This window comes from Callorhinus ursinus, unplaced genomic scaffold, assembly GCF_003265705.2.
Source record: "Callorhinus ursinus isolate GAN/ISIS: 27379988/994484 unplaced genomic scaffold, GSC_fseal_2.0 scaffold23, whole genome shotgun sequence".
Classification (NCBI taxonomy): Eukaryota; Metazoa; Chordata; class Mammalia; order Carnivora; family Otariidae; genus Callorhinus; species Callorhinus ursinus.
Window position 1 is genome coordinate 1,651,778 of NW_027397085.1, and position 24,016 is coordinate 1,675,793.

The 24,016-nt window shown below is 41.6% G+C and overlaps 1 protein-coding gene across 14 annotated transcripts in view; it reads left to right on the top strand.

Moving 5' to 3' along the window:
• LHFPL2 (LHFPL tetraspan subfamily member 2) overlaps positions 1-24,016 on the top strand; it is a 154,587-nt gene that overhangs the window by 53,385 nt on the left and 77,186 nt on the right. For 9 of the 14 annotated variants that reach the window (XR_012382013.1, XR_012382012.1, XM_025892485.2 and 6 more), the window contains one exon: positions 20,983-21,040. The gene's annotated coding sequence lies outside the window, so the exon portion shown is untranslated. Of the gene's footprint in view, positions 1-7,721; positions 7,908-8,330; positions 8,411-20,982; positions 21,041-24,016 lie in introns of all 14 variants that reach the window. The other 5 variants (XM_073905291.1, XM_073905290.1, XM_073905286.1 and 2 more) reach the window with 3 other exon arrangements.

Sequence of the window (24,016 nt, forward strand, 5' to 3'; positions counted from 1 at the left end):
GAACGTTTTCTTTGAGTTGGTCTCAGAATTCACTGAGTTTTGCATGGTCATCCTATGTTTCTATCCCAACAATTCTGCCTGGCTTTTCCTAGAAAATTTTATTGAAAAGCAGTGGCAAAGTATGGCTTGTCTTTTCTGCTAAAGCCTTAGCAGATAGTTTATTCCCAAACGTAAACATTTTAGTAAGCCTTTTGTTTAGTGACTCATTAATTTGATGAGGGAAAAATGTCCTAATAAAGATAAAGAAACTGTAAACTGTTTCAAAAGCTGCAGAGGGAAAAATGTTAGGGCTCTGTAGGTCAACTACTTCCCCTTGTTCTTGGCGTTCCATTTGTTGCTTGGTCATGGGAACAGATAAACTGGGCATTTAAGGTCATGTCCTCATCTTAATTCTCTTCTATAAATTTATACATACATCGTAAGTCCTGGGGGTTTTACTTCTGTAGCGTGTCTTTCTGTATGGACAGGGACTATGTATGAATTGAGTTGATTTTTTTAAAAAAATATTTATTTATTTGAGACAGAGCAAGAGAGAGAGCGAGGTGGGAGCCTGGGTGGCTCAGTCGGTTAAGTGACTGCCTTTGGCTCAGGTCATGATCCTGGAGTCCCGGGATCGAGTCCCGCATCGGGCTCCCTGCGGCAGGGAGTCTGCTCCTCTCTCTGACTCCCCCCTCTCGTGCTCTCTCTCTCTATCTCATTCTCTCTCTCAAATAGATAAATAAATAAAATCTTTAAAAAAAAAAGAGAGAGAGAGAGAGCGAGGGGTGGGGAGGGTCAGAGGGAGAGGGAGAAGCTAGACTCCCCGCTGAGCAGGGAGCCCAATGCGGGACGCGATCCCAGGATCCTGGGATCATGACCTGAGCTGAAGGCAGACACTTAACCGACTGAGCCACCCAGGCGCCCCTGAATTGAGTTGATTTTATGAAAAATAGTAAATCCAAGTTCCCTCTTCCACAAAATAGCACATTAAATGTGTCACTAGGTTAGCACCAAGAAGTAGCTTGAGTAATTTTTACTAGTAAACAGTTTGATTTTCTCAGAAATATCATAAACACCCAGCTATAAAGAGTCACAGATCCCTGAGCAGAATCAAAGGTGTGAGGGAAGAGGAAATCTCCCTAGCTCTGACTGTGGTTACATAAGGCATAATCTGCGTTATCATTCATATACAATTATCCTGGAGGTATTATGACCTTATGTTCTACATTATTTTGGTAAGATTAAATGTTCCAACATGGATGTAACTATTTCTAGCTTTTGTATGAGTGTTACATGAAGTATAAACTTATTCCATGTTAAATCCTCTTTGTAACAAAAGCATAGCGATCTTTCTCAAATCCATGAGTAAACATCATAGAGGTTTTTAACACAGTTATCACTTACATTTCACGAGGCAGCTGTATGCCTCCCTGATTCTCAACTTTTCCAGGAGGAAGACCCACTTATAAACTGGAAAAATGCCTAAGGTGAAAAGGAAAAAAATGGATTTAATATAGTCATTAAAAATAAAAAACCAAGAGGCAAGGCAAATGGACTTTGTGGGCTGTAGGTGTAGTGTAAAGAACTCAGAGTTTGTTTTACTTATATAATCAGTTAATGCTTTTATCTAAGTTTGTATCTGTTCTCTTGTGTGGTACTTTTGAAAAGGAAACATAATGATCCAAGTTGCCCATTTTTTGGTTATTATTGACTGGATTTTCCTGAATGACCCTCCAAAAAAAAATATAATAAGGCACTAGTTATAGTCTAGTCATGTGTGTGGAAGTTTGTGCCTTCATATTTGATACAAGACCATTTCCTAGCAGACACAAGCCAAGTTTCATAAGGATATAAATATGTTTTACTTAGGTGTCTTTCTAATTACATAGACTTATGAAATGTTCTTTGTAAGGTGTGGTCTTGGGTACTATACAGATCGTATTCTGCAGTGACAAGGTTTAATGCTGGGACCTTTCAACCTCTCGTAATTGTCAAATAAACCAGACCTCAGTGCAGCAAGGATTCCATGGATGGACAGCATTCATGTATTCATTTAACCGACGGTATTGTCCCCTACTCTGGGCTGGGCATCAGGTGGGCCTTGGATATATGAGGTGAACAAAATGTGCTGGGTCTTAGGGAACCAACCCAGGGTCCGTTGGAGGGGACCAACACAAACCAGCAGGTGTGCTGCTGGGGGACAGGGGCTGTGCCCGGGTCCGCATGGGCTGGGACATGCAGCAGAGGTTCCTTCTACCTCAGTGCCCACAGGGCTGCAGGTGAAGGAGGAGCAGGAGAGGGAAGGCAAGAGTAGGTGCCCTTTGAGCTGAGTGTTGACTCTTAAGTCCAAATCAAAAGCTGTTTCTTAACAATAGACTTTGAACCACACTGTTTATGTAAATTAGGTGACTTTCTAATTTGGGGGGAAACTTTTTTTTTCCCTCCCACTTCATATCTAATGGAAACAAGGCAATGGAAAGCGTAGCCTGCGTTGTTTAGAGCTGCCTTTGAATGCTGGCTGCCACCTAGTAGCTGTTCCACCTTTCTGAACTTCACATAAAAAGGGAATAATAAAATATGCTCCGTGTGTGGGTTGGATATGAGGTAGTATAGGTACCAATAATGATGAATTCCTCCTCTTCCCTTGGCACACTGAAGTCGAGTGCCTTGAAAAAGATCATTTATTTTGGAAGATGCTTGGTGAAACAAGAAAGAAAGCAGGGCTAATTACAGGATACTGAGAGTGGCTAATACTAGGCACCAATTTGTTTGTTTCTGGCACATTCTAAGTGCTTTCTGTACATTTCCTCATTTAATCCTCTCAAGAATTCTGAGTTAGGTGCTATTATTTCATCCCCAGGTCAACGATGAGAAAATTGAGGCTCGAGTAGTTAACCCTGCTTGTGTGGCTCCAGAGCTCTTAACTATTGGATGGAGTTTTTGAAGAGCATCATGAGGATGGCAGTGATAGTAATGCCTAGATTTTAATTTTTCATCCTTTGAAGAACACTTCTGCTTAGCTCGTTACATGTGTTCCTCGTAAAAAACAGGAGATGGCTAGAGACTGGGATAGAAAACAGAGGTTTCCTAGAGGGGAGGTGACTTGCCCAGGGTTACTGAATCTGTGTGTGGCCCAGTTGGTGCAAGAACTTTAACCACCTGATTCTTGGGAGTGTTAATAGAATGAAAAGAACAGAACAGGAATGCTGTTAACAAGTGGATGCTATGAAATTTTTTAAATCTCTAACGGTCACAGGGAGGTTCATTATGTTGCTCAAGATAATGTCAGGCCAGTGGCCACCTGTAATTAGGAAGGGCAGACCCAGCTCCAGAGCCACACAGCTTCTGAGCAACCCAAGTGCGGGAGTTGAAGCCCTAATGCATCTATGTTTAGGCTACTTGGAGCCAGGGAGCATCCTCACACCTTCTGGGAGTTTGAAAGCTCCAGGGAGCAACCTAAGTGGCCCAGGGAATCTCTGTTGGCTCCCACTGCCTCCTGCCACAGTCACGAGGGCTCTTTCTAAAGGTGAGTGGGCAGCCACAACCAAGAGGCAGACGTTGAGGATGTGCCCACGTCTGTGTGGTGGGGGTGATACGGAGGACCTGGGCCGCCTCCTTCCAGTGCTAATCAGCTCTCTCTGCAAATTGAAGTCTCAGCACAATTTTAAAGAAAGCAAGAGAGACAAGAAACCAAATAAGGTTGGACCAAAAGCCTGTTGGAATTATGTGGTGTTTTGCCCTGTAGCTGGGGATCCAGTTACAGATGCTTGTGATTATGGCCTTTGCAAACAGTTGTCAGAGAAATTTATAAGATTTCTAAAGGCTGCAGAACAGCAGATGTGGAATTAAATTTCAAGAACAGTTACTCATAATGGCTTACATGTGGGTATAGGATATTTAGAATTCAGACCCAAGTCCCTGTGTCCAAGAGGTGTGCGATGCAGGGACAAAAGGAGAGATTGGAGGTGTCGGCATTTTCTGGTGGTCTTTTCCTTGTGTATCGTTTATTGTTGACCCCCAGGCCCTTCATAGCAGCGGAAATCTTCCATAACAGTTAGTTTGCAGTGTCGAATATAGTCCTCGTTTGTCCTGTTTTGTGAGATGACTCTGATTGGCTTCTTTGCCAACAAGCATCAACCGTGCCAGCAGATAGATTGTGGAAAATGCGAATCTCTATGACCAACTTTAATTGGCCATGCAACAGATATTTTAACATTAGCAAAGTTCAAGGTATTTAGGTTTGCCTTGTTTCATATCTGTTTTTTCACAATTCATATGGCAGAGGCTTTAATGACTGTAAGAAATGCCTTTATTATTGATGAAGGACAGGATTGGAATGATAGTAGTAATGATAGTGATCTAACAGTTGTTCTTTTTGAGGCAAAAGCTACTAGGTTTCTCCCCACCTCCAATAAGGAAATATACTTCCTGAGTTCAAAAATCCACGAAACCTTTATTAGGCAGCAGAAACAATTAAAGAGAGTATTCCAAGTCTTGGTATATATAAAAATGACATTCTAGTTCTTGTTATATTGAAATGCCCCTTTCCAGAGCTTTTCAAATAATTGCTAGAAAACATAGCTTCTACTGTATTAATAAACAGAGGACCCTAAACTCAGTACTGGGACAGAATTTAAGGATCAGCTCTTTTCCTACAAAATCCAGAAGTTTCTGCTGCTGTTTTACTTAATGTGTATACCTCCTACATGTGTGTGTGGCGGGGGGGCAGCCTTGCAAGGGACCACTGTTGGGGCACTTAACTATGCTGAGTGGTATTCTCTTCACGGACGGAGCATGTCAGGCTTTGTGGTGACCGAGATAAAGGGTGGAGGAAGGAACGGAAGATGGGTCACAGTGCCACGTGGCTGTGTGATGGCCCTGGGTGCTGGGCTTTAGTTACCACATTTGTGAAATGAGTACAGCACTGTTCTATACTCCATACCGTGCTTCTGCAAAACCAGATGGCTTAGCACTTTCTGCAAATGAGACAAGATGGAAATCAAATGGAATAACAACGGTTCGTCTTTGTGTACTGCCATATCATAAAATCATCTCACTGAATGCTCACAGCTATATGGAGAGGTGACATGATGATGATCGCATGATAGATAGGAGTACAAAAGCTCTTAGAGGTCTCAGTCACTTGCCCCAGGGAAAGGAGAATAAAATGGGTGGATATTGGCCACCCTTGGGATCATTACATCCCCAAACAGCAAATGGTGAATCTGGTACTTAAACCCAAGAATTTGAACTGCAGAGTTGGTGCTGTTCTTCCTCCTCAAGTCCTTTAGAGAGGGAAAAGCACTGGATAAAAATGGCCTTGTCATTCTCCCTGCTTTTAGCTCTGGTGTTGCTTGGCCTTTTAGATCATTGGGAGGTAATGTGAGAAGGGTCTGTGCTGCTTGTTGGCCATTTGACCGTGGGCAGGGTACCCCAACTCCCAGTGGTCCCCATCTGTAAAATGGAGTTAATTGACTGTCTCATGTCATTGTTGTGAGTGTTCCATGGAGATAAATGCTGTCAAGTACTTCGCACTGTGGCACATAGCAAGACCCCTCATTAGATCATGAAGAGGAGGAAGACCATAGTTACTGCTAAGGTTCTCAGTGCTCTTGAGGTTTTGGCAACAGAAAGTTCTCTCTCCCTGGACCCATGTGTGGCTGAGCTGTTTCCTGGCTGAACTTGCACTCTTGACCCTCCCATGTTACACACGCCCATAATAGCTTCCTGGGGGCTGGTTTCCATGGAGAACAGCTATTGAACCTCTGTTGTCATGTGTTTCCTATTTATTCCACATACCCCAGCTTAAACTTTCAAGATTCTTCTGCCTCATCAAGCAACAGAGACAGCTGGGCCTATGGTACATGCTGACCCCCCATGCCTTCCCAAGGTCAGTGGCACTCGTAGGCTCTGTCCAGAGCTAATCTTTTAATTCATCCTTTAAAGATTTATGGAGTATTTTTATCCCAGGCAAACCAGAGAAGGACTTCCTGTTCCTCTGTATCACTTAACCAGGGGTTGGCAAGTATCATCTCATCTCATTTCTGAGAAACAGGTAGAGACAGGCCCACACAAGGACCCAAAAACTGGGGTCACACCGCTTCCCTCATTTTCAGTGCTAATGAGAAGTACTTTCAGCAGATGTTCCTGCTCTTCCCCTGATGTTTCTTGATGAGTTTTTCATCCTTGTTGTCTTTTCTTACTCATGTACTTAGGGGAAACTGAAAGACTGTAGGACGCTTCTGTTCTAACTTTATCAGTTTTAATCTGAATTTTATGAAAATCCTAGACCAGTTAGCTCCTTGCCTCCCTCTAGGATGGGCTTAGAATGCCATCTCCATGTACAGTGTCCTTACAATCAGATGTTTGCTGAGAGCTTCAAATCATCATTTAGGCCAGATGGTTTCCACATGAACTAAGACTAAAGCTCCTTCATTTAGCATCTAGAAGAAAAACCATTTTTAGAACTATCAGTCCTTTAAAAAAGCAAACAAACAAACAAACCATTGATATTAAACTTAGTCACTGAAACTTTGAATGGAATGGGGACAAAATAAGTTCCCTTGTTTCTAATTTGGGGGCTCCTATTTATGCAGAGTGGCCCAGGGATAAAGCAGTAGCCAGTCTGAGTTGAGCTGGATGAAATAAACAAAAAGGTTGAAAATCCTTATTTGCTCACTTAGTTCCTGTTATTGCTAATCATATTAATTCCTTGGCCATCACCATCCTCAAAACTTCTTGCTTCTGATGAAGAGACTCCAGTGATTTGTGTATTTTGTTCCTTTACCTAGAGATCTCCATTAAAGTCCTTGATGAGATAGACCACGCTGGAATATAAATGAAATATAAATGAAATTTTTTTTTAAGATTTTATTTATTTATTTGACAGAGAGAGACACAGTGAGAGCAGGAACACAAGCAGGGGGCGTGGGAGAGGGAGATGCAGGCTTCCTGCTGAGCAGGGATCCCGATGTGGGACTCGATCCCACGACCCTGGGATCATGACCTGAGCCACAGGCAGCCGCTTAACCGACTGAGCCACCCAGTTGCCCTAAATGAAATTTTTTATTAAATGAAATGCCAAAGAGCAATTTTTCGACTCCTACAAATCAATCCAGCCAGTGAACAAGTGTGAACTACTCCCTTACTGTGGGCATTTGTGTAGATTCATGTTTACACTTGGCTTGGTTCTGAAGTCTGAGAAGATTCCAACCGTGGCTCCAGATGATTTCACCTATTTGACCCTAAGTGTAGGGAAATGGCCAGACTGTAACAAATACCAAATCACTGAACTCGGGGCACTGTATAGGCCATGTGAAGGCCCTTTTCCTTTGCTTGAGGGCAGTTTTCATCTCTTTTGCAGAGTCAGGTTCAAAAAGGTAGAGGAAATAAACCACACTTTTGTACTGGGTTTGAGTTCATCTTCACTATTATAGCAACTGTACTTTCTCAGAAGGACCTGCTTGAAGCAAAGCTCTGTGTGAATCAGCATTCTTCCTGCTACTGGATTGTAGCTTCTAGGCAGCAGAGAGCTGGACTTGGTGTCTCTGAGCCCCCAGGGCTTGTGTGTGTGGTTGATGGGTCGTGTGGTAGTGTTGTCTTATTCCAGGACAGGTAGTTAGGAGCAGGTTTAGGAATGGTTTCAGAAGCCTTGTACCTAAATGATTTCTGGAAGATATTTCTCAGAGAAAATTGGCAGTAAAGTGAAGCCATTGATCTCACCCCTTGATTTCTTGGTACAGGAAAGTACCTGGAAAGGAGGAGGAGGAAGACCCTGAAATGCATATGACGTGGCTCTGTATGTACGTGTGACAGCCAAAGCCATTCCTAAACGGGGAATTGTGACCGTTTGAAATGGACTTGCCAAGCCTCCCTGCCGGGAACCTTCCTTCTTGCAAGAAAAGGAAATTATCAACTAAACCCTGATTGTAGGTGCCCAATTCCTATATTCCTCAGATGCAGTCTGCTAGAGAGAGCCTGCACTCAGTCTCATTTGGACTCTTTAATTGGCAGAAAATGGTTCTAACGCCTCCTTCCTCCTACCACTTAGGTCATAGTTTTTTGTTTTGTTTTATTTTCTGCTCTCTCATTGCTTTTGAGAAACCCATAACATTCCTTTTATTCTTCCAGTGATTGGCATCTTGTTTTTGTCACAAAGATAGTATGCTGGTATTTTCTGTCTTTACACTGATCTTCTAAAAAGGTGAAGTGTGGAGGCCCATGCCAGAGAAGGGGGCATAATTAACCTCTGTGATGTTGTCCAAGTTTCTTGAGAAACTATTAGAACTCTATTATCTTGGTGTTTGCCAGTTGAGGTAAAACCAACATCTGTATGTGTCTTTCTTTCCCAGAGGGCATGACAAGAAAAGAGAAAGAGAAGAGTTCAAGGAATTAAAAACAGAGTCTTCTTCAGGATAACATTTGGGGTCAGGTAAACATCTCTTTCGAATTTCATTGAAAAATTCCAGGAGGCCAAGGGCAAAATCTCCAGAAGACTTGTTTCATGGAGTGTAGTTCAGTGGAAAGTTCATCTTTAAAAAAAAAATGTAGAAAACCTGAGTATGATATTGCTTAGGGGACTCTTAGAAAAACAGAGAAGGAAAAGGAAACCAAAAAACACAATTTCTTCTCATTTGGAAAGTGTGGAAGGCCTGGGAAAGATTTTCCCCAGTGACTAGGAAATACTTCTTTGTTGCACGTGAGCTCCTTTCCTTCCAGGAGCTGTAGAGTCGTTTCTTTTTTTTTTTTTTCTTTTAAGTTTTTGCTTTAATTCCGGTTAGTTAACATACAGTGCTCTGTTAGTTTCATGTGTAGAATACCACGATTCAACAGTTCCCACACTGTAGAGTCATTTCTTAAATCTGTGACTCTTGAGTTGTGAATGTGGACGTCGGTGATGCACGCAGACTCGCCAGGGCGGGACAGAGCAGTGTGACTGTCTTTTGTAAGCCGGCGACATGTCAGCCTGTACTGTAGCCTATAGCCTCTTTCTTGGTGGTTCACTTGTGTGGTTGCATTTACCAGTTTCGGGGTTCAAATAACGTCTTTCACAAGATTTAAGCTCTTGTTTAACTTTTCTTTAAAAAGTTGAGAGAAACTGTCCCCTTTGACTCTGAAGGAAATTAAACTACAAGTAAGGCTACCAGTGGAGATTGTGGAATTTCTGTCCTGGAGATCTTCAAAAGTAGAACATAAAAATTAGGTCACTTAAGTAAGTCTGCTTGGAGCCTAACCAAGATGGCCTCCTGCAGTGTTCCAAGTTTATAAAACAGCTTGTGTTAATATTCATATATCCGTGGAGCATAAGGAAAATCAGTACTTTGCTACATTCTCTTAGAGCTCCTTAAAAATGTGTTGAGCTCCCTGTGCCTAGAAATGGCTGTGTCTCTCATTTGCATTGGATGCTAATGTTGCTTGTGGAAATTTAGGAGTGGTGGGAGGGAGGAAGTAAGAGGGGTTGTCTGTTTGGAGAGTGACATTCGATCCTTTCAGAGGATGGCACTGAGAGGATACTTGGCTTAAGCAGAGCTGACTTGACTGAGCATATTAACAAAGTCCCCAAAGAACTGTATTTAGCGTGAGGACACTTCCTGTAAAGAACTATTGCATTACTAAATGATTAGTTTGCTGGCTTTAAATGGTCTATAAAATGCAAAGAGGTTGTTTGGTTCATTGTCATTGGAAGCTATTATATTAACTGTAAAAAGTTAAGAAGGTTGTCTAAAGCAAGATTTTTAAATCATCTGGATCCAGTATGAGTCTAGAATGACAAAAATTAAAAAGTCAAAGAAAAGGTTCTTTGTGGAATGCCAAACCACAGTGAACATAGTTCTTGGTGACTTGCTGGATTCCCAGTATCCCCAGGGCTTTCCCCTCCTGCAAATTGTATCCAGCTCTAGCCTACCACATGGTGACAAATCAGTTTCCCTCCTGCCTACTGACCTTAAAGAGACATAGTTCACGGGCTTATGAACACCTGTAAGAAGGACTTGATTTTTTAGGAATGGGGAAATTGAAAGCGTTAAAGGTGCTCAACAGACAGGAAAGCAAAATGTGAAATTAGGAGCCTTGCTTCCCACCCCCACCCCCACCCCGCTCCGCAAAGGCAATTTATGAAACATCTTTTTCCATTCTTTTTTTTTAAGTAAAAATTTATCTTAGGAATTTAAAATAGGAGGTTAATGCCCTCTGTGACTTTATTTCTTGAAATTGTCCAGTCAATGCAATATGGATTTGAGACTTTGCCAAGGACCTAGACACTAAAATATATTATCTTCCTTTTGTTTTTCTTCTTTGTCTTTTTTTGTTTGTTTTATTTTCCTGGGCAGGCAAAAATAAAGGAGAGAACTCCAAGCTGTAACATTTGGTTTTAGTACTGTTTTCTTTGCTCATTCCTTTTAAGAAAGGACACATTCATTAAAGTAAAACCCTATGTTTTTAGTTCTTTCTCTCTTTTAACTTTCCTTTTATTTGAAGTTAGTTCTGCCATGTGGTGGTTTTCAAGATGTTTGTGTATTTACACTGAAAACCTTTCTTTCAAATAAAATCTTATTTTTAACCCTAATATATGAAACAGATAAACCGTAGCTGTTCTGGGGAGTTGCCCCCCAGCCGCCTCCTGCCCTGTGGTTTCTGAGGCACATCTGAGCACTGGGGGCCCCTGAAGGTTCTTCATCCCCTGACATGAACACAGGATTAGGAGGGAGGGCCTTGTTTGCTGCTCCCAGGCTGCCACCAATACTTTTTTGTCACTTGCTGTTTTTGGACCCGTTTTGTTGAAATGATGGCGTTGTGCTAGGTCATCTCTGACGTCCTTCCTGCCCTAAGCAGTTCTGAGTTAGACACACAGAGCGCTGAGGTGGTGGAATTTGGGTGACTGAGGAATAGGCACAGCGCATGCAGAAGGCCTGGCTAAAGGGAGAATCGTCCTGTTCTAGTGTGAGTGGTCTTCAGTTCAGGCAGGTGAGGGCTTGGGAGCCGAAGCTGATGCATCAGCAGAATCGTCTCAGGAAAATGTTTTTCAGAGATTTCAGGGAGGCATCTGTAACCCTCTAACACAGCAGAATCTTGTGGAGAAAGGGATTTAAACAAGTTATGGGTTCTTGTTTACCATTGATTGTAGTTGACTTTGTTGGTAAGTGGTTAGCTGTTAATAAATAAAACAGTTTTTCCTCACTAGAGAAAATTATGTCCTATCACTTGTGTGTGTGTTTGTGTGTATGTGTGTTAGTTTGGGAATGCATCTGAGGCACAGTTCAGGAATCTGCAGCCAGTTAACACATTTGCTTAGAGAATGGGGATGGTGAGGCCAAGGTCAGGGTTCAGTTGCTCTGTGGTCCAGTTAGCTGGGCGGGACTGTGCGGCCAGACTGTACTTTTAACCCCAACCAGCTGCCTCTCACATGTATGCCACGGGTCCCAGGGAGGGTTAGAGAGTGTGGAAGGATGTCCAGACTCCGCTTTTCCTCCTGGGATCTCTTAGGGCCTTTGTCCTGGTAGTAGAGGGCTTGGCGTTCATCTTCGTGGATGGAGGGCACCCTGCTTGCATGTTTAACAGCCTAAAAGGAGAGTCTGAAATATTCCCTGTGAGCCAGAGTCTCAGTGCCTGCTGTTTGTGGGTTTCTCTGGTCTGAAGACAAAACTTTCTATACTAAGTTAGACTGAGATTGCTTAAATAGTGCTCCATGGCGCTCAACATGAACATACCATCCTCCTTTTCAGGAACTGGGAGAAGGGCCAGCATTAGAAGAGAAATTGCCTCTAACTCCTTAAGACCGTTGTTCGTTGTCACTGCTTGTTCTCATTTCTTCATTTAAACATCGTTTTGTAATTAAAATTGGAAACACTTCATTTGCATCTGTACAAGAACAGGAATGTTATGGAAGTTGTTTGGAAAAAAAATATTATTCCCATGCACACCATTCCCCTAGAGAATGGTTCTATATCATTAGGTTTTTACTATTAATGCAACAAGGAACATTTTCTCTTATTTCTTAGCATAAACACAGCAATGTATGAAGCTTCCGTACGATTTCATCTTTGCCCAGGGAAGCAATTAAATTTAGTTATAATTTGTTTTCTTTGAAAAATAGGAAAGACAAGTAGGCTGAAGTAAAGTATCTCAAACATTTTTTGGTGAGAAAAGTATTCATTTTTATTAAGCAGAATTCAGACATTACAGAATTATAAAACCTTTGCACCTCCTAATCACCGCAGCAGCCAACCCCCACAGTGATCACCCTTAAGATACTTGTAAGCCAATTGTGAAAATGGGTATAAAAACCAGAATTTTAAAACTTTTGTTGATTTTTATCCCCAGAATTAATTTTTACCAGGTCAGTGGCTTTCAAAATGTTTGTTCTTAACAATGAGTGCTTTCTTCAAACAAAATTTTCAGTAGAATTCTAATATAGGAAAAAAAAAGATAAAAGCAGAGACACTCTAGTTGTAGCTGGGGAAGAATTCTGCTCACTTCCTCCTCTGCCCTGACCAGTGAGACCACAGGGTACTTCTCCCCAAAGACCCAGCAGCACTTCCAGCAGGCAGTTGCTGTAAGCCGTACAGCAGTTAACCCAGTTGCTTTAGTGCTTGATTGGTGTTGGACTTCTACCTCTTTGACTAACTCTTCTAAATGGGGCACTCATGGTGACGTTTGTTTTCCCGTCATTGACTTGGGATGCTTATTTTTAGTTAAGCAGTAGTTTGTCACTAATGACGAACTTAAAAGCAAACCACCTGAGCCAACCTGTGATTTTTTTTTTTCTTTCTTGAAATTGGACCTTTACATTTAACTCATCCTTTGAGTTTAGCTCAAATGCCACATTTGTCATTACTTTTTTAGTCTGTGGCAGCAAGTTTTTCTCCTCGTGGATTTAGGTTTAAATCTGTAGCTACAGCACTTGGACCACGATAAACATTCATGTCCATGGACCTTGTAGGAACGAGTTGTAGCCTTTCATACCCCATTTCTGGTAATTGTGTTCCTGCCTGTTTACTTTCCCCCACTAGATAATAAAAAGGAAGACAGCATTATTTTGCCCTGTAGATAACGCTGGAGAATCTCTTAATCTTTGATCAGACTGGAGTAAGAGTCCTCCGAAAGCAGCCTCGTGTAAACATACAATTCTTGGCATCCATGCTGTGCCCAAATGCTGTGAGGACAAAATGGCACTAAAAATGGTCTATATCAGTCTTGAAAGGTGTTTGCATATTGGCAGTAACTATTTATTGAGCACCTGCTGTGTAATTTGGCTAAGCCTCAAAGAGCTAGACAGGTCAGGTATTTCACATGCGCTCTTTCCTTTAGTACACACCTCCCTGTGAGGTAGATGCTATTATTTATTTACTTATTTTACTGTACAGTAGCCAGCTCTTATCTTACTCACTTGATTGCTTTTCTGGGGGGTACCTATGGCTTCAAACACCTCCTATATGGTGCGAATTTCCCAAACTGTATCACCTGCACCAACCTCCTTTCCTCAGTTCCTCACGTGCCTACTGGAATCTGCCCAACCAGGTACTTCAAGCTTAAAAGCCTCAATGAGCAAATTTTCCTCCAAACCCTCACCTGATCTCCCTTTTTCCCTTGGTTTCCTGTTTTGGTCAAGACATTATCATCTGCCCACACATATATTCACCAACTGATATTCACTGAGAACTCGCTCTGTCTCAAGTGCCACTCCAGGTATTAGGGATCTATACAGCACAGACTAAAACACATTAAAGGTTGTGCCTTAACGGAGCTTATATTCTAGTGGACAAACAACTTACTTTTTTTTTTTTTTTAAGATTTATTTATTTGTGGGGCACCTGAGTGGCTCAGTCGTTAGGCATCTGCCTTCAGCTCACGTCATGGTCCCAGGATCCTGGGATTGAGCCCCGCATTGGGCTCCCTGCTCCACGGGAGGCATGCTTCTCCCTCTCCCACTCCCCCTGCTTGTGTTCCCTCTCTTGCTGTATCTTTCCTCTGTCAAATAAATAAATAAAATCCTTAAAAAAAAAAAGATTTATTTGAGAGAGGGGGAGGCGGGCAGAGGGAGAGTCTTAAGCAGACTTTGCACTGAGCGCGGAGCTCGACATGGGGCTCGATCCCACGACCCTGAGATCATGACCTGAGCTGAAATCAAGAGTCGGATGCTTAACCAACTGAGCCACCCAGGCGCCCCATGTTATGATACAGATTTTTCTTTTCTTTCTTTCTTCCTTTTTTTTTTTTTTTTACAAATTTCTTGAAAGTTTCCCCTGGCAAGCAGTAGAAGCTTATTCAATTTGTGTTGAAGTGATTTTATTCCTCCGATATGTATTTGGAAGACATCCTCACTCCTCCTGAGATGCCACAGGCCTTCTGAGCTCTCCAAGGGGTAATCGAAGCTCCTCTTCTGGCTCTGTTTCACCAAAATCCTGTTCCTTGCTCACTAATGTCAAGGTTTTAGAAAAGCTCAAAGCCTTTGATGATGTAGACAGAGGCTGAAGATGTAAGTCCCCCTGGAAGAGACAGCAGTGACTGGCGAGTGTTGTGTACGTGATGGCCACCAGACCCCTCACACAGTGGAAGTCCCAGGAAGCACCAGGGCACGGGGCAGAGCACGACTGAGCAGTGCAGGGGAGACAATACTTCTCTTGGGAGCAGCAAATAATGCCTTGTTTGTTTTGGTCTCCCTGGTGCCTGGCAGGGAATAGGTGCCCTACAGATAATTTTTGACTAGGGGAGGATAAAGTAATGGACAGATAAATGCTTTTTGCATTCGCAAGATAATGAAAAGGGAAAATATTTTAGATATGGAAGCCATGCCTCCCAAAGCCAACTGTCTTTCACCACTAGAATCAGCCTTGCTTGGAGGCAGGGACTCTCAGAATTTCTTTCCTTCATTTTTAGGACATTGCAGATCCTTTAAAGAAGACATTTCCAGAGTGAGAGTTAGCCTGTGCTGATGTTGTAACAGCTGTGTCCCCTCAGTGAACTTCACCTGTGTGAAGGTGATGCTATACAAGGATCTTTGGGTCTTTCCACAGGTCAGACGGGCTCATTCTTGGACTTTAAGGGGAGTATCACTGATGGCCAGCTTGGGAGCGACATCCTACTTGCCATCTGTGTGCTCTCACCTGAGTGTGGGGTGTGTCCATATGACCCTCTTTGGAAAGGTTTTTAATGTTTAGTCTTCATTTGGTTCTAGTTTTAATCTTGGCCTCTGTTTTTCAGAAACATTGGCCTGTTACTAAGTTGATGCCCAGATTTGGAATGCAGACTGCTAAGAAGTGTCAGACAGAGAAAGGGCTTGTCAGCGTTCCCGGTGCAAGCTATCTGCACGGCCACCCGCTAGCCTTGCGCGTACTCCGAGCATGCGGCACTCACCTGTCTGCCTGTAATGACCTGTGTCTGTCCATCTTAAATGACTTGTTCGTGAACACGTGCTTGGGGTATTTGATGAGGTTTGCTCATTACCGGTGCCCAACAATATTCACAACTGTTTCTGTCTTGCAGAATGATCACATAGCTATATTCAAGGTTAAAAAAAAAAAAAGGCCAAGAGTATTAAGAGTAGTCGTCATCTGGAGGAGCATTTCGCAGAATTCCCAAAAGAGCTCTTTAATTATATACACTTGCCCCTGTCACCGTCTTCCACCACTTGTGTTCCAAGGATATCATGGAGGTTGGTCCAGACACTGGTATTTTGAAACACACACCCACTTGGGGACTCCCCCTACGTGGACGGGGTAACCACCCCCCCCCCGATGCTCCTTGCATGCCTGCTGACTCATCCTTTGCCTCTGGTACTTTCTCCTGCTGGAATTCCAGCAGTCCTCTTTGCTTGATGATTTTCTCCATTCTGTCAACCCCATATTTCTCTCTTCCCCCTATCCTGCCTTTTCTGACTATCTGTAGGAAATCATCCATTTATTCAGTGACTATTTATAAAATGTCTACCCTGTGCCATGCACTGTGCTAAGTGCAGGAGATAGGTAAGGGAGTTTGGTAGAATTAGTTTTAGTCTGGAGGAGCTTCTGGTCCAGTAGATTTGTAACTAAGTGTTGGGGAAAGGCTAATAGTCATGTGAACGAATGTGGTGTACAAACTTGATTGTTAAAAGGCAGTATAATTGAATCTGACTTATTGATGGCACATGGCTAGGTTATTGTGTTCTCAGATATTTGAAAACTTACCCTTTAACAGCTTCATGTTGATGTGATTTTTGACTCAAGTAGTTTCTCCTTCCTTAAGAGTAAAAGGAAGTTTTTGTGATGAACATTTGGCTTATAGACTGTGAGATCTCTAGAACCTTGAACTTCAGTCATTCACTGTGTGGCTGAGTGGCAGGATGGGCATTGTAGAGGCTCAGGTTCCCAGCATTTCACATGAGTTAATGCAGTCCAGCCTTTGGCAACCTGCCACTCCCTCTGCGTAGAGACAGGTTTGTGAAATTTGACACTTTCTTGTCTTTCCTTAAAAAATCTTGCAAGGTTCAGCAGTCTTCAGTGGCTGACCCATTTCTTTTAAACTCCTGTTGTCAGACCCAAGTGTGAGGTTCTCTTGGACCTGTTGTCAGAATAGAGTCTGTACATTTCACTGACTTAAAAAAAAAAAAAGAAAGAAAGAAAGAAAACCAACCTTTCAGCCTAGTCTTTGAACAATTACTTATGCTTTGGATGTAGAAATGGGACAGTGCTCTTTGTGTCTGTTATACTGCCACCAACTCCCCTTAAAATAGGAACCACGGGGGCGCCTGGGTGGCTCAGTCGTTTAAGCGTCTGCCTTCGGCTTAGGTCATGATCCCAGGGTCCTGGGATCGAGCCCCGCATTGGGCTCCCTGCTCAGCGGGAAGCCTGCTTCTTCCTCTCCCTCTCCCCCTCACCCTGCTTCTGTTCCCTCTCTCGCTGTCTCTCTCTGTCTCTGTCAAATAAATAAATAAAATCTTAAAAAAAAAATAGGAACCACATACAAACATATGTTGTATCAGCAGAGCATAGTGAAGTAGGGTTTGGACAACTGTCCCTTTAGTTGACACAAGTAAACAGAACCTAGAGTTGTCTACTAAAAATGTAGAGTACTTTTTAGGTGAAGGTAGAGTGGTTTATAGGAGTAATAGGGCTATTACTATATTTTGCTTTTAGCTCATCTCCTTTGGTTTCATTTTCATGCTTCAAGTCTTTGGGGCCCATCCTTGCCCTCGTCCTTGATGAGTAAGTATGATGGCTGAAAAGCCCATGTCTTCGTTGTTGCAAAGATCCAGCATTTACTGATTGTGTGATTTAGCTTGAGTGGTTCACATTCCTAGTCTGTACAATGGGAATAATAAATGATGTCTGCCCAACACCCCCACTCCAACTGCCTTCTGCTCATTGTGTGGGTCAGATGAGAAAATGAATTGTAAAGCATCATTTAATTCATACAGTGCTCTGCTATGGGAACTCACATTCTCACCGAGGATGGGTGTCGTGAACTATCACAGGGTTCATGGAATGAGTCTCTCTGTTATAGGATGGTAATCGAGACTTTACCCTTCTTTGGCTTCTGTGATCATGAGCCAATGCTTCTCAGTCCCCCCACGGCAACCAGGACCTCTGTGTGGCCACTCTGTTGACTGTGACATTCTTTTTTCGGTTGACCTGGAATTTCTCCTTATAACTTCCAAAACAAGTTACACTTCTTGGTTCTAATTTTACAGAGTTGACGGGAAACAATTCAAATCAGCACATTTCAAGTCATAGAAGTTTCTAACTGAGAAAGGGGTCTTACAACTCAGCTTCCTGTTTTTGGCAATCCAATTCAATACCTAAGAGCTGGTGCCTGTCACGTGGGTGCTGTGCTTGGCGCTAAAGGCAGCTATTGTTCCCCCCCACAGCCCCCATCTCCGGAAGTGGAACAGAAGGGCATGCAACTCAAATGGAGATGAATGGGAAGTACAAACTTTTAACTCCTTAATGTGCAAAAATAACAGCGGTTTTGATTTCGTTTAGGCTACTTGCTGAATAAGTGCCTGCATTTATTAGGTTGTAACTCATTTAAGTGGCCAAGGAGACTACTGGTCTATAAAAATGAAGATGAAAGAAGGATAAATAATAAAGTCATCTATTTCTGATTTTTATAAGCTCCTCTGTATTTGTTAACCAGTTAAGTGAAAAACGTAATTGCACATGGAGGAAGGGAAACTCGTGAAATGGCAGCAATGATGATACCTCAGTGGGCACTGGGCTAGATATTCTTAGAGTCGCCACAGCCCCTGGGAGGACCCTGAAGTGTCTTCTCAGAGATTAAAGGCAGGATACACTCTCTTCAGTGAGTTGCATGTTAATTAACAGAATTTAAAACAAACACAAGCAAATTAAACAAAACCCAGCCCCAACTCTAGAGTTGGATGCCCTGGGTTCTCTTCTTGCCCGAGTTGCTGATGGGCAGTGTGATTCACGGGGCAGTCTGTTCTCCTCAGATTTTCATTCTCCCTCAGATTCAAAATGGGGCTAAGTTTTTTTTTGACCTGCCTCTGTTAATATAGTTGTTTAGGATTAAATGTGGTCATGTATATGGACTTGAATCTTCACTTCTTACAAGCCATGTAACTTTGAAAGACTCCTCTGTGCCTGCTTCTTCATCTCTAAAGTGGGATAATATTAGTACCTACTTCAGCGTTTTTGTGAGAAGTGAGTGAATTCCCAACAAGTACATAGAACAGTGCCTGACAGTTAATGCCTAATAGAGTCATTAGTTTTTGTGAACCTTTGAGGGATCTATGACTTAGTATACTTTTAGTTTACTGAATGTTTAAAATGACTTTTTTAATAAATAAAAATAACTGTAATGCCCTATTGTCATGTTTTATCTTTCTGATCATTTTGGTAGTTTCACAAGATAGGACTTTGTTGTCAGTAATCATGATACTGAAAACTTAGTCCCAAACGTCTTTTTTCTTCAGAGCTTCAGACCAAATATATTTATTCTAGGAAGTGCCTTTTACTGGCAGCGTGAGTTTGGAAAACTTTAGGTGGGAATCAGGATATGACCCTGCCTTCTCTGTTACTGTTAGAGGTTGGAGATCTTTCTTAACTGTCCAGAGCTTTGCTTGCGTTGTATGTGACAAAAAATTTTTAAAATGTTATCTTTGATTTTGAACTATGCTTGAAGTCAGTGTTTTTGTTACCCATTCGGCTTTGAGAGGTAATGAAATGTTGATCAAGAGCTCCACCACAACAGACCCATTTATAATAATCCTAGTGGTTTATTTCACAGAAGCAGTTTTCAGATAAAAATACCGATCATGACTTCCTGTGACTTTCCCTAAAGGGGTAAAATTAAATTGTGGGAAATGCTTGGAATTTAACTAGTAATTAACTTATAAAGAACCGTTTAAAAAAATCATAACTCCCCTAAGCTATTATAATAAAGAACCTTATGAATTCAGAATTCTTTTGTGTATTTATTTTTTATAAAGTGAAACCCAATGACTGTTGTTCAGTATCTTCAAGTTTGTTATTGAACTAAAATGATGTCTTTAGATAGAGGAGCCTTTAAGCCCCACACTGGCTTTTCAACCTCAGGTCCAGTTTAGATTAACACTGATACTGCTGCTGTTAAACTAGTTATTTGGATATAAGTATGGATATTTGTGGCCCAATATTACAGACTTTCATTATCAAAATTTGATGATGGGATATTTGAAAGTTTGTTAATAGAAAATGGGCACATAGACTTTTCCCGTTTTTCTGCTTACCAATAGAATTGAAGCTGTCAAATATTTTGTTTCATCTGTCTTACCTGAAGTTAAAAACACCTCTTCACTCCTAGTTGTGTGTTTTATTTCTTGAACTCTAAACCCCTTATTTATTTCTACATTTTTACTTATATGCAATGTTAAATTACATTCCTAAATAGCATGATTAGGCTAACCATTTTGAAATGAAGAAACTACTTTTTTAAACATACAAAAAGCACAAGTTAATTTTATCTGCTAGTTGGTTTGTTTTCCAGAGCTTTTGTGTTAAGGAATGTCAGGTTTCTATTTGGAGAAGTAATGAGTAGACTAGCAGGTGTAGAGTAGAAGGTGTTTGCAGGGGGCCACATGACAGGATGAAAGGATTGCTGTTTGGAAACCCTGGGTCTCTGTGATGCTGGGGAAGTTTCTCTTCTTCTTTCAACATTAGTTTCCTCAACAGTCAAAGGACATACTGTCTATCTGGAAAGGTTATAATCAGATGCCACATTGTGCTGATATGTAATATATTCCCACCAAATAGTAACTGTGATATTTTGTATTAGAAATTTGTTCCATTTATGTTTAATATTTCAAAGCAGTGAATGAATGGACATTTTGGGATTCTTTGTTTTGTGAACATATTAATAGGCTTATAATTTTCTAAGATTACCAGAAGACTTTGAGAACACCAAAAGGAATGCTTGATTTCTGAGTAAACTAATCATTAGATAAATTCTTAGTTCTTGATTCCTTTGTTTACTATGTTAGAGTTGTAACAGCCACTTTTCCCTTTCTCCATTCTTGGACATCCTTGTGAGTTTAGCTTGAAAAAAAGTTAGCAGAGTTACTGGAAAGGACATAGAGTACTGCCAGGATAGTTCCTCATTCACAATTATATATTTCATTCTTAATTTGTTTCAGGAGTATTGGAGCCTTTTAAGACCGTTTATAAAGTGCCCTGAAGGACACAAATTGTGTTTTCAAGTTGGTCTCTTTGTGGGGGAAAGGAAAGGGCTTAATAAGGGGCATGTTCATGGGCTGTACCTTCCCCACTGTTCTCTTACCTTTTCTGGTTCATGGTTGGTTTGGACTCTGTGTTAGTACATCAGTGTTCCCACGAACCCGTGGCTGTCCCCACAAACAGGTGGCTATGTTCTAATGCATGTTGAACTATTTGCTGCCTGGAGGCCAATATTTGAAACATTACATATTTTAATGAGACATAAAACTGTATGCTAAAGTCTTCTTTATGTTTAAAAGAAAAAAAGCCTTCGATTTTTTTTTTTTAATCTAAGTTTTTTTTCAATTTGTTTCTCCAGGTGGCATTTTTTTGAAGTTGTTCATTGACACTTCCCAGCATTCCTGCAGATAAAATAGGTAAGTAGTCAAAGTCAGATACCCTTATAACAATTCTTTGGATATACTTTCCAGGTGGGTAGCAAATTACTTCTTGAAAGAGGTGCAGTGTTTCAAACTTTTGGATCTTGAACGGTAACACTAGGTTTTTTGTTTTTTGTTTTGTTTTGGTTAGAAATAACCTCTTGGATGAGCGTACCCAAATGTTGTAAAAGACCCTTGTTAAAGGTTCTGTGACCATTCATAAGCAAATTTCCAAGCTCTTTATAATGGGCATAGCTGACTCTAAGTTGTTTTTCTTTTTGAGCTCTCTGTGGACCATTTCACCATTTGTTACCATTTCTCTGTGAAAGGGGAAGTAGAGATGGCCAATTCAAATTACCCAGTTTTATTACTTGATGACAGCTCGGGTAAAGGAATTGCCTAAATAAAAGTTGAAAACAGTTGACTAATAGGTGATGTATGATTGAGTCTATAGATTCTGATTTATAAAGGTCACTTTTGGAAAATGTTAGTAACAATAATAGGGGTTGAGTAATCTCCTACAGTATGCATTAAGGAAGATCAATTGAATAATTGTTTTAAAAGACTTTGATCCATCTCTGATTCTAAAAAAGCAGACAGTATTCAACCCGTCCCCCAGGGGCCTAGTAATGAACTTGAGGGTACAGCTCAGGCCAAGAGAGCCAGTATGTGGTTTGGATATGGGACCCACTGACACCCTCTCCCGGAGGCTCTACCATATACAGTGAATTCACAGAATATTTTCACCGACACCATCTCAACTGTGGAACGGTGATCTTTTTAGCTTACAGATTCTGGGGAAGGCAAAATTGCCCTTATATCATGAATTGAACTATTGACTTCTGAAATGTTATTAAAATGTTCTGACAACTACTACTACTTGGGTTAGATTAGGAAGCTTGGGTTCTTTTTTTTTTTTAACGGGAACTGTAAACACTTGTGAGTTAGGAAATTATTTGAGCAAAGTTCCTTCTCATGGGAAAGCCAGGGCTCACCCAAGATGGGTGGGTGTCTTGTGAAGGTTAATCATTGGCACCTTATCAAACTGATAATCTTGAAATATCTGTTCCATTATTTATTTACTTAGATTTATTTATTTAGATGAAAGTGATTTTCTATTAATGAAGACTATGAATAAAAAATATATATCTTTTCTGTATGTTGAAAATAAGGGATTTATTACATGTGATTTTCTGACTCAGGTGTTCATAAGTCTGTTTAAAATTTGGTTAATATCACAGTCTGCCAGGCATTGTTCAGGTCCAGACTTTCAGATGCCTGTCAGCCAGGTGACATTGGGGTTGGTAGTGAGGCCTGTTTTCACTCCTACAGATATACAAGGGAAAATATTCTCGACAGAGACAGATCTGTGCTGGTGAGGAATGTGTTTATTTCAACTCCCAGGCACTCTCTGTTTGAGGGGAAACAGGTCCATTTGCCATTTTGTCCATTATGTAAGGAGTCGCATGTGAACGCCCGAGTTAAGTGGCTCCATATTTCCCATGTATTCCAATGATGATTTAGTCCCCCAGTGTGGGTTGTCACCCTGGATCTCTGCCAGGCTGGCCTGTTAAATCAGCTCTGGGGAGAAGCCAGTTCCATTCTGCCAGTGCCTCCAGGAGTCATGTTCATCCTTGAAATCCCCCTCTCTGAAGATTTAGCCAGATAAAACTCACCTTCTATCTATCTATCTTCTTTTTTTTAATTGTGAGTTCATCCCATACAAATACAATAAAACTTGACCAAGTCAGACACAGGAGTGACCTTTCTGAAATAACAGCATGTGAATTATGAAGAAATCTGACTACTCACATCATATCAACTTGTTGAAAGGTTTCTCTTGAACGAAGAGTCACTGCAGTCTGAGGAGAGCCTGTCCTCAGGAGGTCCAAGGCTGGGAGTCCATCTCTGCTGGGCACAGACCTGGGTTGGGATCCCAGATGTGGTGCCATTTGGCTGTGTGACCTAAGGCATGTTCCTTTACCTGATGGAACTCCCATCTCTTTACGTGTAAAGGAAGGTACCCCTTCCTCCCAGAGTGCTTTGGAGGATTCAGCGAGGTAAAGATAGCATGTGTGTGGCGTATTAGCAGCAACAAGTACCTCCTATGTGTCAGGGACCTTGGAAGAAGCACTGGATGTGGGATGGAGGAACGGCCTTGCCAGGTACCTCCTCTGCCTCACTGGTAGAGTGGTAAGGTAGTACCTGCTCTCTCCTGCCCTGCCTACTCTGTGCGAATTGTGAGACATCTTCGAAGAGCATGACTTTAGGGTGTGGATGTGAGAAATCTTTGAGAAGCGTGAATTTAGGGTGTGTAGTTGGCATTAGGGGGCTTCTCTTGAGCAGGCTTTTAAAAAAAATCTGGTCAGACTTTCTGGGCTTGAGTCCCAGCTCTACACCTTATAATTAGGTGTATGACCTTGAACAAGTTATTAACACCCTCTCTGGCTCTCACCTGTCTCACACAGGATTGCTGCGAGATTAAATGATGTATTGTGTGTAGAGTGAGGCATATGGAACTAGCACCTATTGAATCTCAATAAATATGCTCATAAATTTGCCAGGACACAAGAAGGGGGGCAGAGAATCTGACTTGAAAAAATATCCATAGTTTTAAAATCTCTTCAGATTGAATTTTGGCTTATTGAGCTGCCTTTTATGTGATGTTATGTTATTTAGATCAGGAAGGATCATCTTTTTCCTGAATAAATCGAGAGTGACCTTATACCCCAAAGTGGAACTCCTTCATCAGAAGGGTGAAGCATTGAGAGTTAGAGTTCTTTGGTTTTCTATTCACGAGTAAATGAATCTTTCCCCATCTGGGGGAATTTTTGCTAGAAATAACCAGATGAGCGAAATGAGAGCTCTAGACTTGCACTGTCCATTCTGGTAGCCCCTCTCCCCGTGTGGCTGTTGAGCACTTGAATCATGGCTAGTTGTGACGGAAGCACTGAATTTTTAGTTCATTGAAAA